Raw genomic sequence first — 16,872 nt, 5'->3', positions numbered from 1 at the left:
TTATTAACCATCTTCTGTATGAGAGCAGCAGAAGTGGTGTACAGTGGTGCCCTGCAAGACGAATGCCTCGCAAGACGGAAAACCCACTAGACGAAAGGGTTTTCCGTTTTGGAGGTGCTTCACAAAACAAATCTCCCATGGGCTTACTTCGCAAGGCAAAAATGTCTTGCGAGTTCCTGTGGGATTTTTCCCCCTCCCCCCTTTTCCTAAGCCACTAAGCCGCTTATCAGCTGATCCGATAAGCTGATAAGCCACTAATAGCGCTAATCCGCTAATCTGTCAATGGGCTTGCTTTGCAAGACGAAAAAACCGCTAGACGAAGAGAACGGATTCTTTTCGTCTTGCGAGGCACCACTGTACTGCTATCAGCCTCAGTTTATCTCTAACAGTATTTATGTTAGAAACAAATCATCTATATAATATGTATTAACAACATTTTCCTACATTGTGCATATTAATCTGTACGTGCAAGCACACAAAGTAAAAGTTATTTCTTATTTACACAAAGTAAAAGTTATTTCTTATTTAAAGTGTCTTGTTCAGCTTTTAGAGGAGGGAAAAGGGAACTCATTAAAGGGTCAAATGACACTTTATCATACAGCAAACCTATTGGTTTTCAGGATCCACAAGCAGTGGGTTGGAAGATGCATGTATACATATACACACCTTCCCCCCATTTCTCACACCCAAACATACCCACTCACTGTGACAGACAGAGAAATAGCTTTATGGTGATTCATCCATCCCCACACCAAAGCAATGGCATCTCCTTCCCCCATTGCAGCACATTCCACCTTACCTCTCCCTGTTGCCCAGATAATTGACTGTGTGGTTTCCCCTTCTTTCCTGCACCAGTCAAATGGGCATTAAGTTGTACAGTGCAATTTCAAAAGTCCCATAACACACTGCTGCACACAGCCCACATTATTGGTGCTAGGAAGTGTGCTACCACCAGCCCAGAGCATAAGCAGAGCATGAGGGCAATGGGGAGAAAGGTGCACCAGGAAAGCCTTCCCCATCCACCTTCATCACAATCAAATGTGTGCTCATCTGCCCTGTCAAACACCTGCTTGGCCAACTGAGGGAAGCACAGTTACTGAAACAGGACAAGGGGTCAGTCCGCAGGTATGTGACATAGACAACCGATTGCAGCTGACATGAGGTCCATAAGCCATGAATTGCTCACTTCTGCTGGAAGTAATGGGCAGGTGGCCCAGTCTCATGAGAAGTGTAACAAGCCCAAACAGAGCAACCACATCAGCACAGGAAGCACTAACAGGCAGTGCCATTGCTGGGAGGGAAGACTAGCCAAGTTCTTTGCCCTTGGTGAAGCCTCCAGAGGCTCCATTGCGGCTCGCAGCCTCTGTGTGCATGTGTGTGCAAATGCATGTGGGGTGTGTGTGCCAAACTGGGTGTTTGACCTGGGTGAAATAAAGCCTAGTTTCGCCCCTGCTACCAGAGATTCCTTTCTATTTTGATTCCCAGATGCTCTTGGTCTTATCCAATCTTTTCAGCATATTTTTTTCCCCTTCAATGATCCTATCTCAGTCTCTCTAGCTTAGTCCACCCCACATCCCCTCCCAGGTAGTGAAAAGAAGAATCCAGGTTTTCAGCTTCCGACTCACCTGGGAGATACAGGGCCAGGAGAAGGCAGATACTGAGGAAAGCCTTCATAGCGCTGAAGAGATCAAAAGCTTAGAAAGACTCAGAACAAGCCAGCAGGTGACTTGTGGAGGAAGAGGCTGATGTGGGGGAATTTATAGGCCAAAACGGGGAGGCCTGGGAGTAGAGGTGGGAAGAACTGGTCCAGTGAGGGGCGGGAAATGATGAAATTAGAAATTGCATAGAGTGTTTTCTTGGAACACAAATTTCAGTGCTGAAATTAATAAAATGTGTTTTTTTTAGAATGACATGATCTTCTGCCAACTGCCTCTTCAATTAAGAAACAACTCTTCAATTAAGAAACAACAATCAATCTCCTTTGGATGTAATATCACCAAATGACCTTCCAGTCCTTCTCCACCCCAATTTCCCCACAATGTATGAGGAAAGTCTCTAGAGTCAGCCAACTTGGCACGTTCAGTTTTGTAATATACAATCCTTTTACAGAATGTATCCTGCAAAACAAAGCAGCTGAATTTTTAAACCCCACAAATTAAAAGCTGCTTGAGAATGTTTTAAACAAATTAGAAACTTGGAGCAGGGAAACAATAGCAGAACCGCCCCCCTCCCCGGCCGCCGCGGCCAAGCCCTGCCCAAAGAGTTCATTCACATGAGTCTGGTTCCACCTCATAGGTCAGCTGGTAATGGCCTTACAAAGGGAACAGACCCTGCAGTCCTCACCACAGTCGAAGGTCCTGTCCTCACTGCAGCAGGAGTTTTTATAGCTGGAGTGCAAGGGCCTGGGCCCTGCCCTGTAGGCCAGATGGTGAAGGCCTTGCGAGGGGCAGGCCCTTCAGTCCTCACCACAGCTGATGGTAAGTGACCAGTCAAGTGACAGTCAAGTGAGATGCAGAAGGCTTTACACAGTCAACCATTTTGTTTCAGACATAACATGAAGAGAACAACCAATATGGTTTTGTAGTAAATTCGCTCCATTTTGGTCTGGAACTGAACCGGTGGTACACAGCTTGAATTGTTCCAAGAGAGGCTCGTACTTCAGGCATGCATTCAGCGGCATCATTTGCACATCACTTGAGTGTTTGACAACCGCAAGCTGAAGCACTGTTTCTGTATTTTCGCTTGTGCGCTGCTGTATTTTCCAGCCATATTTGCCCATTATCATAGGCTTGAGTTCTATTCCTCACAGAAAGGAATAGTATCTTTCAGCGGGACTTCATTGCTGCCTCTCTGGATTGGCTGGGAGAAGTAGGCAGGAGCGTATTGGCAGAAGAGGAAGCAGACGGACGAAGAAGTGCCGTGGTATTTTATGTAGTATTACACAAAAATGTAAATTCTAATCTTCACACAATATATGCAAGCATTTTCCGATGTCCAGGTAAATTTTTGGCTCCACTCCTTTGGCTCCCTGTTTCCTGTTTGACCCCAAGCACAGCTATAATGTACCACCTGCTATCCCTTCCCCTGGGCCCTTTGGAGAGGCATGCAGGGGCTGCTTTGGCCCCTATGCCGGATGTTCTCCTGTCCTGAAATAGATTACAAAAGGGCTCCATATCTTCTCTGTCTTTTGGCTTCCTTTTTTCAACCAAAAGAGCAGACTTCTGATTTTAGACCAAATTGTCAAACCACATTTCTTCAAGAAGTACATTATAAATCCACTCCTCTTCAGAAGGTACACCAAGTGAGCAGCATTTTGAAGCAATTAAGATTTTGGCTGATGTTAGATTTCCCATGAACTTCAACTGACAGAGCTTAAATGAACCTGCTGAACGAGGCCCTGCTCTCACAATGGCCAAACAGATGCCTATGCAAAGCCTAAAAGCAGGACTTGACAGCAACACCACTTTCCCCACTTCTGATTGTTTGTATATTGTTTAATTCGATCAATGTTTAATTTTATCAATATTTAATTGTTGTTCATGCTTTTTATCTTTGATTTTTATGGTTAATATTTTTGTCTGTAAACCATCTTGAGACCCATCAGGGGACAAGACAATAAATAAATATATTGTTATGAGATTTTTTTTTTGGGGGGGTGGGAGGAAGGGGGTTCTAAGATGTATGCCAGAGCCATCTATTCCCTGGATCCAGTAAGTGTTAAAGGTTAATCAGCCCTTCTAATTCGTGGAATAGTCAAACCATGTTCCTGGTGAGCTGATGGGGTATTAAGGGGCTCTGTGCAAGACAGAAAATGGGTGGGGCTCCCTCCCTCAAGAAACAAAGCCAGAGGTGAGAGCAGAGTTTTGCGGTGATGCAAGCAAGATGTTAAAGCAGCAAGGTAAGAGAAGACAGAGAGATAAAGCAATTTTGATGTCTTTCACAGTGTCCCATTGTGCCAGAAGGGGAAAGCTGTCTGCAGACAAATGCCAGCTTCCTTGTCCTGAAGTGAAATGAGTGCTGCATCCCATAGTCACCTTTGACTAAACTTAACCATCCAGGGGTCCTTTCACTCTTACCTTTTACCTGTGTCAGAGACAAAGGCATGATGATTATGGACTGCATGTTTTCCTAGGACTCCTAGGACTTTAAGGCACATGGTTGAAATACATTGCTGGAACACCTGTCTCCCCCTCACAATAAGTTTCATACCACTAACTCTTAGTGAAATCTGGCAAAATTGCTTGAGGTCCAGAAACCTAATCCAATTTTTGTGCTCAGCTTTGAATTCTTGCATAACCTGTGGGTTTCCCCAGGGTGGTGAAACTGAGGCTGGCACAGATTAGGAGGGACGTGTCCTTGGAGTTCTTGGGAGGGGAAAGAGATTTAATTTGCTTTCAGCACTGTGCTTTAAATTCTGGTATAGTGCAATTAGAATTCTAGCAGTTCACTGTGCTGAACCCATTGTCCCTGGGTGCTGGCAAAGTGCTCCTTGTCGTGGCCTATACTTTCCTCCAACTAAGCCTTTTCGTGCTTCCCTGTATGGCCCACTGCTCTTCCTGACTCGTCAGCTTTCCAGAATGTTTAAGACACTCCTGATCACCTGCCTCCTCTTGGTCCAGCTTCCTCCAGGAAAGAGCCTTGGAAGAATAGACATGTTATGGGTATCAAAGTCCACAGTATCTGGTTTTAAGAACACTGAAATACAACTGAGAACTTTATCAGATCAAAATTTGATATTTAGTATTATTAAAGGCCAACAAAATACCACTTTTAGATGGAAGCTGAATGACAGCTTTTTAGAAAGACTGGGATAATGCAAAGGGGATTTTAATGTTTGACTGACTTCTTTGAGTTAAATATAGAGAAAGGTACAGATTTAAATACAGTATGGGATGCTAGGAATATGATTATTAGAGGCTCCTTCATGCAGCAAAGTGCGTGTCAAAAAAGGTGAAAGATCAAAAGACATATTAAAAGAAATAGCAAACTGTGAAAAGTCTTTAATTGACAAGCATGATGGTAATAAAATGTTACAAACTATTAAACTATCATTGTTTTTAAGCCAAGAGACGGAACAAGGGGGTTCTAAGATGTATGCCAGACCCATATATTCCCTGGATCCAGTAAGTGTTAAAAGTTAGTCAATTGCGTGTTGAGTCCCACAATGCCAGCCACCAAAAATTCACACTTCACACATCAATTTTTGTTTAAGGTTTTTGGCATAATTTTGGCCACAACTTTATTCAAATTACAAAAATTGTGAGTGGTTGCTTAGGCATTGGTTATGACTATTTGTCCTTGCCCTCAAGGACAGAGCTGGCCCTTCCGGACACCAGCGGAAGCCAGCGTGGGAAACAAGTATTGGGTGAGGAAATGAAGCTGGGCAACAGTCCCTCACTTCTCACCCTCATGTTCCTATGGGGCTTGCACGGCCCAAGTCCGATGCCAGGGACAAGGACGAAAAGAATGGCAAGCCCCTGGATTCCTTTAACGGAATTCCCTTTTCGCATCATTTGGAGGGATAGGCACTTACCCCTCCAAGCACCAATTTAACCAATGCCTAACCACCAACCTTACAAGTTGTGACGATTTGCTACGCAGTAGGCAAAAACCAAATGGCATCAGCCAAATGGCAAAATTCCTACCAGGCCCCCGCTCCAAGGCGGATGACCCCATGACAGGCATAGCAAGGTCAAGCGAGCAAGAAAAACCACCCTAATAAAAGGGAGGGAGGGCGGGTGATCCAGTGCAAAACGGCCAAGAGAACGCCCAGCGTCTGGCCCCTATACTTAAAGCCTCTGACCCCTCCTCCAAAATTGGCAACAATCAAAAATCCCCAGCAACCCAATTTTAACCCTTAAGGCTTGGGTTCCTTGCCAAATCTGCCTAGTCACTTCAGGGTGGCTTGTTCCCCCAACCGCAACACGTGCTCTCTGTTAGGGAGAACATGCTTTGGCAGAATAGTCAAACCATGTTCCTGGTGAGCTGATGGGGTATTAAGGGGCTCTGTGCAAGACAGCAAATGCGTGGGGCCCCCTCCCTCAAGAAACAAAGCCAGAGCTGAGAGCAGAGTTGAGGCAGCAAGGTGGGAGAATACAGAGAGATAAAGCAATTTTGATGTCGGTCATGGTGTCCCTGTGACTATTGCTTTTAATGAGGGATGTTCTGCTTTATTGTTGCTGTTGTTGTTTTTTTGTAGGAAAGTTTCCACCACTTCCCATTAAAATCCCAGCTTTCAGCAGATACCAGTGCAGACTAAAAAACAGAAGTGCTAATTTTGAATGCCTTGTGCCAAAATAATAAACATGGAAAGTAATTGTAGTGGTTGGGAGTTACTCGTGCGTAATCCTGCCCCGTTTGAGCATCGGATTGCCTGGTTAAACCCTCCGGACTGCACAGCCTATCTCAGCGTGGCTGCCCTTAGTCACTCGTAGAATCTGTCTGTGGGCGTTTCTTAAAGCGCTGCCAACCTAAGAGTTGTTTGACGCCTAAGCGTCTCCGCCTCTCACTGCGCGGGAGTCTCCTGCGCAGGGTGGGCATGGGCAGCGGGGTGCTTGGGCTCTCCTCACTAACTTCCAACGAAGAGTCCTGGAGCCCCTGCACCTCCCTGTCCCGTTGCTCTCCTGGATCCCTGGTGTTACACTCATTCTCTTCTCCTCTTTCCCAGCTGAGTCTCCCCCTAGCGCTGGGACCTTCTCCTGCAGAATCAGAGACCCTCTCCTTCTCCTGTGCCTCTGATGTCAGTTCCCTGACATCCACCTCCCTCCCAGGGCCCCCTTCACTCCCCCTCCTACCTGTGGGCTCTATTGTAGCCTCTGTTCTGGTCGGTAAGCCAAGAAAACCCCGGAATGAGCTGTCCTCTTCATTTGTGGGTGTGAAAACCTCTTCCCACCTGCTAAGGTTCCCACCCAAGGAATGACCCTCCCAATCCGATTCTTCTTCGGATTCTGAAAACCCTTTGAAACTCTCTTCCTCCTCTGTGGTACCGAATTGTTCCTCCCAGAATCGCTCTAAGGGCTGGGGCTTATCTGGGAACCGTCGGTGGAACACTTCCACCATATGCTCGTCGCCAACTGCCTCTGAGGGCACCCACGTGTTTTCCGACCAGGGCTCTCCTTCCCACGCCACCAAGTACTCCACTTGCCGACCTTGCCACCTTGAATCAACTATCTCTGCGGCCGAACTTTGGTGATCCCTTTCTTCTACCTGTGGTGGTGGCGTGACTTCTACCTCCCACCCCTCGAATTCCCGCCCCTCTCTGTGTGGTGAGAGTAAGGACCTGTGGAACACGGGATGTATTTTCATGTTGTCGGGCAACCTGAGCTTGAACGCCACGGGGTTTATCTGTTGTATGACTTCAAATGGCCCCAGTCATCTGGGCTGCAACTTCTTGCACCCTCCCTTAAAGGGTAACCCTTGAGTGGACAGCCACACGCGATCCCCCACCCTTATGGTTTCCCCTTCCCTTCGGTGTTTATCTGCTTGCTTCTTGTAATTGGCTTTGGCCCTTTCTAGGTTCATCTTGAGCTGGTGATGTAACGCTTCCATTTCTTCCACAAACTGCTCAGCTGCAGGCACACTCCAGCTCTGTTCCTCATTACCCGGGAATGCCCTGGGATGACACCCATAATTGGCCCAAAATGGACTCATTCCTGTGGATACATGTTCAGCGTTATTGTACGCAAATTCTGCTAACGCTAGTTTCTCTACCCAATCATTCTGCCTCTCGCTCACGTAGCAGCGTAAGTATTGCTGGAGTATGCTGTTTGCCCTTTCCGCTTGCCCATTGGTTTCTGGGTGTCTCGCGGTTGAGAAGCTGACCTCGACTTGCAGTAGGCTCATGAGCTTCCTCCAGAACCGGGAAGTAAATTGTTTTCCGCGGTCTGAGAGAACCCTCAAGGGGGTGCCATGCAGCCTGAAAATGTGTTCTACAAACAACCATGCCGTTTCTTCCGGCGTCACTGCATGTGAGCAGGCGATGAAATGGAACATTTTGGTTAGCAAGTCGACTACTACCATCACTGCTGTTTTCCCCCTCGATTTGGGCAAATCCATCATGAAATCAATTGACACCACCTCCCAGGGTTTGTTGGGTGTGGGTAAGGGTTCCAGCAAACCCGCTGGTACAGTGCGTTCCCCTTTGGCCCTCTGGCAGCGGTCACACCCTCTTACATATTCACGTACATCTTCCCTCACCTGTGGCCACCAAAAATGTCGAGTCACCAGCATCATGGTTTTGTGTTGCCCAAAGTGCCCCGCTGTGGGGGTGTCATGTAGTTGCTTGAGTACCCTTCTTCTTAGAGCCTCCCCCGGTACATACATCGCCCCCCTGTAGTACAACACCCCTTCCTTCTCTTTGAACCCTTCTGGTGCTCCCCTCCGCTCTTTGAGTTCCCTGATTTTTGTTCGTGCGAATTCATCGTCCCTAGTGAGTCCTGCCAGTTCTCTCGTGCCCACTAGAGTACCCCCCCACACACCCATCGGTCCTCAGGTGTGACGTGTCGGGTCTCCGGCGGCCCCTCTCCTTCAAAGTACTCTGGTTTCCACGAGAGAGCGTCTGCTCTCACGTTTTGCTCGCCTGGCACATACTGTATTTCGAAGGAAAACTTGGAAAACTCCTGCGCCCAGCGAATCTGTCTCTGGTTGAGCACCCGCGCTGTCCGCCAATATTCCAAGTTCTTGTGATCTTCTCCTGCAGAATCAGAGACCCTCTCCTTCTCCCGTGCCTCTGATGTCAGTTCCCTGACAGTAATATTAAGCTTCTTTCTGTTGACTGCAGAGAAAGCCCAGTCGTACATTTACTGCTTCATTGGTGCTTTGAAATTTCTAATATGCTATCTGGGAAAACTGGTTTTGGTAATGTTTTAGGCAGAGAGATGAGACTGTTCATAATAAACTTTTCTATTTTGAATGCCTTGTGCCAAAATATTAAACATGGAAAGTAATATTAAGCTTCTTTCTGTTGACTGCAGAGAAAGCCCAGTTGTACATCTACTTCTCATCAGTGCTTTGAAATTTCTAGTATGCTTTCTGGGAAAACTTGGTTGCGTGGCGAGTTCCCGCCTCCCCCCATGGAAATAAAGACACAGGACACAAGAATTTGAGTTAATGGGTCATATTAGGCCACAACTTTATTGATTACAGGAATTGAGCGGTATTGGCTTAGGCATTGGTCCTAACAACTAACCGGTTTGTAGGCCAGTAAGGGTTAACCACCAGTGGGAGGAGTCCTGCTGAGGCACGTCAACTAGGACCTCCCCCGGAGTCACCGCGTGGGGGCGTGACGTGGGCCCACACCTCCATAGGCTTAGGACAAGGCCACACCCCACAGAATCCTTTACTGGACTACATTTTGTTTGGGGAAAGGTGATGGCGATCCTTCCCCCCTTCATCTGCATAACAATAAACAGTACCCCCACCAATGCCTAACCGTCAATACCGAGGAGTTGTGACGGTTTGCTACGAGGTAGGTGAAAACCAAATGGCTGGTGCCAATCTGCCAATTGCAAAAAAATCCTACCAGGCCCCTTGATGGCGACCGACCAAAGTTCATAGCAACGTCAAAGAACCTAGCCTAAAGGGTGGGCAGGGAGGGAAAACTAGGTCAGCTGCGGCGAGGAAAAGAGGGGGAGCCTCGGCCGTGCCAGACCTAAGTAGGCAAGGCCACACCCCCGGAGCCAGCCGATTGGCTGGCATGGGGTATGATGCAGCCGAGGATTCCCTGCTATCGCGTGGGCTGGAGCCAGCCCCTGCGAGTGTGGGGAAGGGGCATGGAGCCCGCAACCCCACCTCCTCCTTATCTCGGAAATTGCTTTCTGGTAATGTTTTAGGCAGAGAGATGAGACTGTTCATAATATACTTTTCTATTTGCTTTTGAGATGGAAACTTGGTTGTGATACATTCAGTGCAAAAGATGGATCTAGGAGAGCGCGACCAGTGCAGTTCCATCAGGTGCGGAGCTTCTGGGGTGCTGCAGCAGATGCTGCAACTATGACATGCAACAAAAGGTGAGAGATTGGGGGGGGGCAGATTTTGCAGCACAAGGTGCCACTGAAATTTGAGGTCCCAGGGCTAACCACTGTCAAGTTTCAAGGCCTACATAATGATAACTCCTTTCTCCTTCAAAATTCGATTTCCCATTTGTCTGTTTCTGTTTCCAATCTCATTTTCTGCATGTACCCCTTCATCAAAATACAGTGCATGGTTACCAAAATCAACAGCTCCTTGTTGGGGGATGAGGTTTTCCACAGTGTTATCTTGCTGCAATCCTACAGGTAAGTAAGAAATGAAATGAAATGAAACTTCACTTATTTCAAATTGAAAGAGCGTTTGTTGACCCCGTTTTTGCATTTGTACTTTATTCACAGTTCTTCTCTTTTCTTGTCTCCTGATCTGTGATACAATTTGAATGGGTGATTTATAAATTATTTGGGTTTTTTTATATCTGCAGAAAGGGAGAGAGGAAAACATGATAAAAAATTATATACTAATAATTTAGTAGTAGAAGTAGTTGCGGCAGCAGTGGTAGTAGGCTAGTAGTAGCAGGGGTGCATTGGCCATACGTTCTAGTGTTATGAGTGTCAGGAGCATCCTACACACGAGTAGGCATCTGGCAGAGACACATGCCCGACTGGCATTTTCTCTCTCTCCTGGTCAGTTGTTCCGGAGCTTCAAAAGCTTTCTCCAGCCCGAACATCGCAGTGACTGATACCAAGAGGCACCAGCACACTTTAGAATCAGCAGAATGTGTGCAGTTCGCGTGACGGACTCAGTAGCGCAGCATTTTGGCTAAACTACTTTATTTACATATAATACACTTGGAGCATTCTAACTCAGCTCCTTCCTCATCATCAAACAGCAAAGAGAAAGAACAAAAAACAATAATCCTACATCACGGAACACAGTAATACAAACATGCTGTCTCCGTCACTTCCCAAACTGTGGAATGAAAACATACACCGTCACGTGATAAAAAACAATCCCATGACTGCAAGCATGGGAAAAGAATCCTAACAATGAGAGAGGAATAAAAAGTTTTCTTTATCCATTTTTCCACACTATCAATAAATTTGTATACCAGTTCATGCCCCTTAAGGTACCCCTGCCCGAAGGCCAGTCGTGACTGACTCTAGGGTTGCATGCTCATCTCTCTCAAGAGGCCGGGAGCCGGCGCTGTGTGAAGACACTTCCGGGTCACGTGGCCAGCGTGATGAAGCTCCATCTGGCGAGCCAGCACCAGCTCCTCACATGGAAACGCCGTTTACCTTCCCGCTATAAAGCAGTCCCTATTTATCTACTTGCACTTAGGAGTGCCTTTGAACTGCTAGGTTGACAGGAGCTGCGACCAAATGACGGGAGCTCACCCCGCTCCGGGGATTCGAACCGCCGACCTTATGATCGGCAAATCCTAGGCACCGAGGTTTTACTCACAGCGCCACCCACGTCCCTTTCATGCCCCTTACTTGCCTTCTTTTTAAACTGAAAAGCCCCAAATTTTGCAACCTCATTAGCGACTTGCTCTTGATCGATTACTTTTCCTTTTCTGAAACTTTTCAACTCTACAATAGCCTTTGAGGTGGGAAGATGGTACATCATATTCCTAATATTCGCATAATGGCATCTTGATATTGGAAGATTCATTCAAAGGTAGCCAAGATATCTACAAATAAGAATAAAAATTCACACCAATGCAGTGATAGACGTCTTAATGCTGTGAACCCCTCTGTCATAGGCTCAGGTTGAATAGATGTGAAAATAGACCATCTCTCATTAAGACACTACAATGTCTACTGTGCCTCATTCCCAAAGGAAACACAAACCCGGCTTAAACACCTGGAACCTCTAAACTGTCACACTGCTCAGAGACTGGGGTGGTGTGCAACAATAAAATGATAATAATACAGCAGAGTGTACCTGTGCAAGAGACAATGGCATGATGATGGTTGAACTTTTTTATTTTTATCTTTGAATGTCAGAGACAGGGCCCCCCAAGTGAAGAGGATGATGATGTTGGGGACAGAGAGTCTGAGTTTGCCTGAGACAGGGCTCTCCAGAGAGACAGAGGAAGAAGGAGTAATTCTCTTTCCTTCTCAGGCATTTGAAGACAGTCCCCCGCAACCACCTTTCTCCTCAGCCGGAGGAGAGGAATTCTCATGGAAGCAAGAGAGGGCTGGAGAGAGGCCGAGGCACTGATAAGTGGCCTCTAGTAACAACACAGAGGAGGGGTGAATTGTCAAAGGAAGAGGTAGTTCACCAGCCAGAATCCCCCCGTGCTCATAGGTTAACGAGGGTCAAGGAAAGATGTCAATCAAAGAAACAAAAGGGGGGTTTCTGGAAGACATCTTGTTGGCACTGGAATCGGAGTCCAGCTGCCTCAATGTCTTGTAAGGAGGCGGTAGCCGTGGGAGCTGCTCTAGATGTAATTACTGTGTACAGTGGTACCTCAGGTTACATACTTTTCAGGTTATATACGCTTCAGGTTACATACGCTTCAGGTTATAGACTCCGCTAACCCAGAAATAGTGCTTCAGGTTAAGAACTTTGCTTCAGGATGAGAACAGAAATCGTGCTCTTGCGACGTGGCGGCAGCAGGAGGCCCCATTAGCTAAAGTGATGCTTCAGGTTAAGAACAGTTTCAGGTTAAGTACGGACCTCCGGAACGAATTAAGTACTTAACCTGAGGTACTGCTCTATAATAAATCTGCTTGAAAACTGACGAAGTCTGCTTGCTGCCTGATTAAGCCAAGGAGCCAACTAGATTGTGACAGCTGGGGACACTCATCTCTATTTCTCCTTTACATCTGCAGGTGAGGCGGTGAAAGTGCTGTTCTGGATGCCTCAATAATGGACTGAATCAGAGCAAAGAAACTGAAACTCAATCCAGATAAGACTGAGGCACTGTGGCCTAGACCAGATGGGTGGAAGATTGCCTCTTGATGGGGTTGCACTTCCTTTGAAGGAACAGCTTCGGAGCATGGGGGTATTCCTGGATCCTTTTTTTTTTTAAAAAAAAAGATATTTTATTAAAGTTTTTTAAAACATAACAGGAAAAGTGAAAAAGAAAAAGAAAAACATACAAAATAAAAACACTTAAAAAACTTTAAATTTCATAACATATCTTCCTTACGCTTATTTCCCCAGACCTCCTCGTACCTCCCTTTTTTGTATTCCAGTTCAATTTGTTAGTTCAGCAAATCCTTACCATCAAGCTTTTACCCATTAAACCTCTTTTTTTTCATATCTCTTAAAGCATTACAGCAGGAAACCACTTATTTTCTATCCAACATCCTTCTAACATTCATTAATTTTACAATATTTCTGTAAATAGTCTTTGAATTTCTTCCAGTCTTCTTTCACCGACTCTTTTCCCTGGTCTCAGATTCTGCCAGTCATTTCCGCCATTTCCATGTAATCAATCACCTTCATCTGCCATTCTTCCAGCGTGGGTAAATCTTGTGTCTTCCAATATTTTGCAATGAGTATTCTTGCTGCTGTTGTAGCATACATAAAAAAAGTTCTATCTTTCTTTGGCACCAATTGGCCGACTATGCCCAGGAGAAAGGCCTCTGGTTTCTTCAGAAAGGTATATTTAAATACCTTTTTCAATTCATTATATATCATTTCCCAGAAAGCCTTAATCCTAGGGCACGTCCACCAAAAGGTGAAAGAATGTACCTTCAGTTTCCTTACATTTCCAACATTTATTATCGGGCAAATGATAGATTTTTGCAAGCTTAACTGGGGTCATGTACCACCTATATATCATTTTCATAATATTCTCTCTTAAGGCATTACATGCCGTAAACTTCATACCTGTGGTCCATAACTGTTCCCAGTCAGCAAACATAATATTATGTCCAACATCTTGTGCCCATTTAATCATGGCAGATTTCACCGTTTCATCCTGAGTATTCCATTTCAACAGCAAGTTATACATTCTTGACAAATTCTTAGTTTTGGGTTCTAACAGTTCTGTTTCTAATTTTGACTTTTTCACCTGGAAGCCAATTTTCTTATCCAAATTATATACCTCCATTATCTGATAGTAATGAAGCCAATCTCTCACTTTGTTTTTTAATTTTTCAAAACTCTGCAATTTCAATTTGTCTCCTTCTTGTTCCAAAATTTCACAGTATGTCGGCCATTTGGCCTCCATATTGAGCCTTTTCAAAGCTTTTGCTTCCATTGGTGACAGCCACCTTGGGGTTTTATTTTCCAACAAGTCTTTATATCTTATCCAGACATTAAACAATGCTTTCCTGACAATATGGTTTTTAAATGCTTTATGTGCTTTGACCTTATCATACCATAAATATGCATGCCATCCAAATACATTGTTAAAACCTTCTAAATCCAAAATGTCTGTGTTTTCAAGAAGTAGCCATTCTTTCAACCAGCAAAAGGCTGCTGATTCATAGTAAAGTTTAAGGTCTGGCAGGGCAAATCCACCCCTTTCCTTTGCATCTGTTAGTATCTTAAATTTTATTCTGGGCTTCTTGCCCTGCCAGACAAATCTAGAAATATCTCTCTGCCACTTCTTAAAACAGTCCATCTTGTCCACGATTTGCAATGTCTGAAATAAAAACAACATTCTCGGCAGTACATTCATCTTTATCACAGCAATGCGGCCCAACAGTGAAAGTTTCAAATTTGACCAAATTTCTAAATCTTTTTTCACTTCCGTCCAACATTTTTCATAGTTATCTTTAAATAAGTTCCCATTTTTTGGCTGTCATATTAATCCCCAAGTATTTCACTTTCTTTACCACAGTCAATCCTGTCTCATTCTGAAACCTGTCTCTTTCAATCGGTGTTAAGTTTTTCTCAAAGACCTTGGTTTTTAACTTGTTCAATTTAAAGCCTGCCACTTGACCAAATTCTTGAATTAATTCTAAGACCCTTTTGGTGCTAGATTCTGGCTCATGTAGCGTCAGTACTAAGTCATCTGCAAATGCTCTCAGTTTGTATTGTTTGGCTCCGACCTGTATACCTTTAACCAACCGGTCCCTTCTAATCATGTTTAGCAGGACCTCCAGGACCGATATAAAGCAGTGGGGAAATTGGGCACCCCTGTCGTGTCCCTTTTTCTATCTTAAATTCTTCCGTAACCACATTATTTACAATTAATTTAGCCTTTTGTTCAGAGTATATTGCACCTATACCATTTTCAAAGCCTTGGCCTACCCCCATCCCAGGGGGTATTCCTGGATCCTTTGCTGTCACTTGAGGCTTAGCTGGCCTCAGTGACATGGAGTCCCTTCCATCAGCCTTGGCTGGTGGCCCAGCTACACCGCTATCTGGAGAGGGATAGCCTTACTACTGTTGTGTATGCTCTGTTAACCTCAAGGTTAGATTACTGAAATGCGTTATATGTAGGCCTGTCTCTGAAGACAGTTTGGAAGCTTCAGATAGTGCAGAATTCAGCAGCCAGGCTGCTCAATGGAGCAAGACGGTTTGAGCATATTACACTGATATAAGAATTAGAAACCCTAGGTCTTTATCTTATTATTCTAATAATGTTTCAGTGTTTCACTTCAATTGCATTTATTTATTTATTTATTTTAAAAAAATTATTGGGTTTTACATTTTTATCACAATCACATCATAACCGGTAATAACAAATTACATTCCCCGCTCTCTCCCCCTCCATGACTACCCTCATCTTCCCCTTCTGGGTTTTTTTACAAATGAACTGGTCCTGCTTGCTATACTATGCTTCAATATTATATTCTTTACATTAAATGTTGTTAAAATAATAATAATAATTTATTATTTATACCCCACCCATCTGGCTGAGTTTCCCCAGCCACTCTGTACGGCTATATTCTTATCATTTTAACCTCATCTTTATACCTTCTATATTAATTTTGTTAATTGTAAGTGTTTACTCAAAACCTACTAGTGGGTCCATTTCTTTACACTGATTCTGTAAATACAGCATAAATGGTTCCCAGTCTTTTTAAAAACCTCTATTGCCCTTGTCTCCAAGTCTTTCAGTCAGCTTCGCCATTTCAGCATATTCCACCAGTTTTTCTTGCCATTGTTCTTTAGTTGGTATTTCATCACTTTTCCATCTTTGGGCTAGTTGTAGCACATCAATCCTGCTAGCAGCCCATTTCCAGGGTCAGAGCGGCAGTATTTTAACTCTCTTAGCTCTCTCCTGCAGGCATATTCAGTCCACCACTCCCCCCCCTTCTCCTGCCTCCAGGATTTAGTTCTTTACCGATGGAAATTTAGTCCTTTACAAAAGGCTTTCCAAGACTTTAGCTTGCAGTCTCCTTGCTTCAGTTAATCTACAAAAGAGGGAGGCGGATTTCCTGTATTGAACCACCCAGTTTCGATGCCAAATCAAACGTTTAAAAATCTAATTCTTCCCAATTCAGCTCTACTCACAGGTAATTACTTTAGAGTCAAATTGTCCACAGGAAAAAGTCAGTGCTCTCCGACAACAGCTATGCAACTTCGCTCCGTGGAAGAAGTAGACGATTCGAAGCACCGCAACACTCACCCCACATTGCTCCGGATCCCCGAAACCGGGTTTCCCCGCGAGTAGGGGAGGCGCAAAAGGTGCCCGCCGAATCCCACATTCACAGGCTTCTTCTGCCTGTGATTTTTACTGGTCTCCACCTTTGCTGTGGCGTACAGACCCAAATTCCCATGGGGCAAATTCCTCCCGATCAGAGGAATTCCACCATTGCCAGAGGCACCAACCCGGAAGTAACATTTTAACCTCATCTTTATAACTTCTATATTAATTTTGTTAATTGTAAGTGTTTACTCAAAACCTAATAAATAATAATAATAATAATAATAATAATAATAATAATAATAATAATAATAATAAAAATTTATTTATATCCCGCCCTCCCCAGC

At 44.7% G+C, this 16,872-nt stretch overlaps 1 protein-coding gene across 1 annotated transcript in view; it reads right to left on the bottom strand.

Moving 5' to 3' along the window:
• LOC308590568 (phospholipase A2 inhibitor gamma subunit B-like) overlaps positions 1–16,872 on the bottom strand; it is a 59,295-nt gene that overhangs the window by 34,080 nt on the left and 8,343 nt on the right. The gene's annotated exons all lie outside the window — the stretch shown is intronic.

The sequence above is a fragment of the Podarcis bocagei genome (genome assembly GCF_964188305.1).
Source record: "Podarcis bocagei genome assembly, chromosome: 7".
Classification (NCBI taxonomy): domain Eukaryota; kingdom Metazoa; phylum Chordata; class Lepidosauria; order Squamata; family Lacertidae; genus Podarcis; species Podarcis bocagei.
The sequence above is the reverse complement of the archived record's forward strand: the minus strand, read 5'-3'. Positions and strand labels throughout refer to the sequence as shown.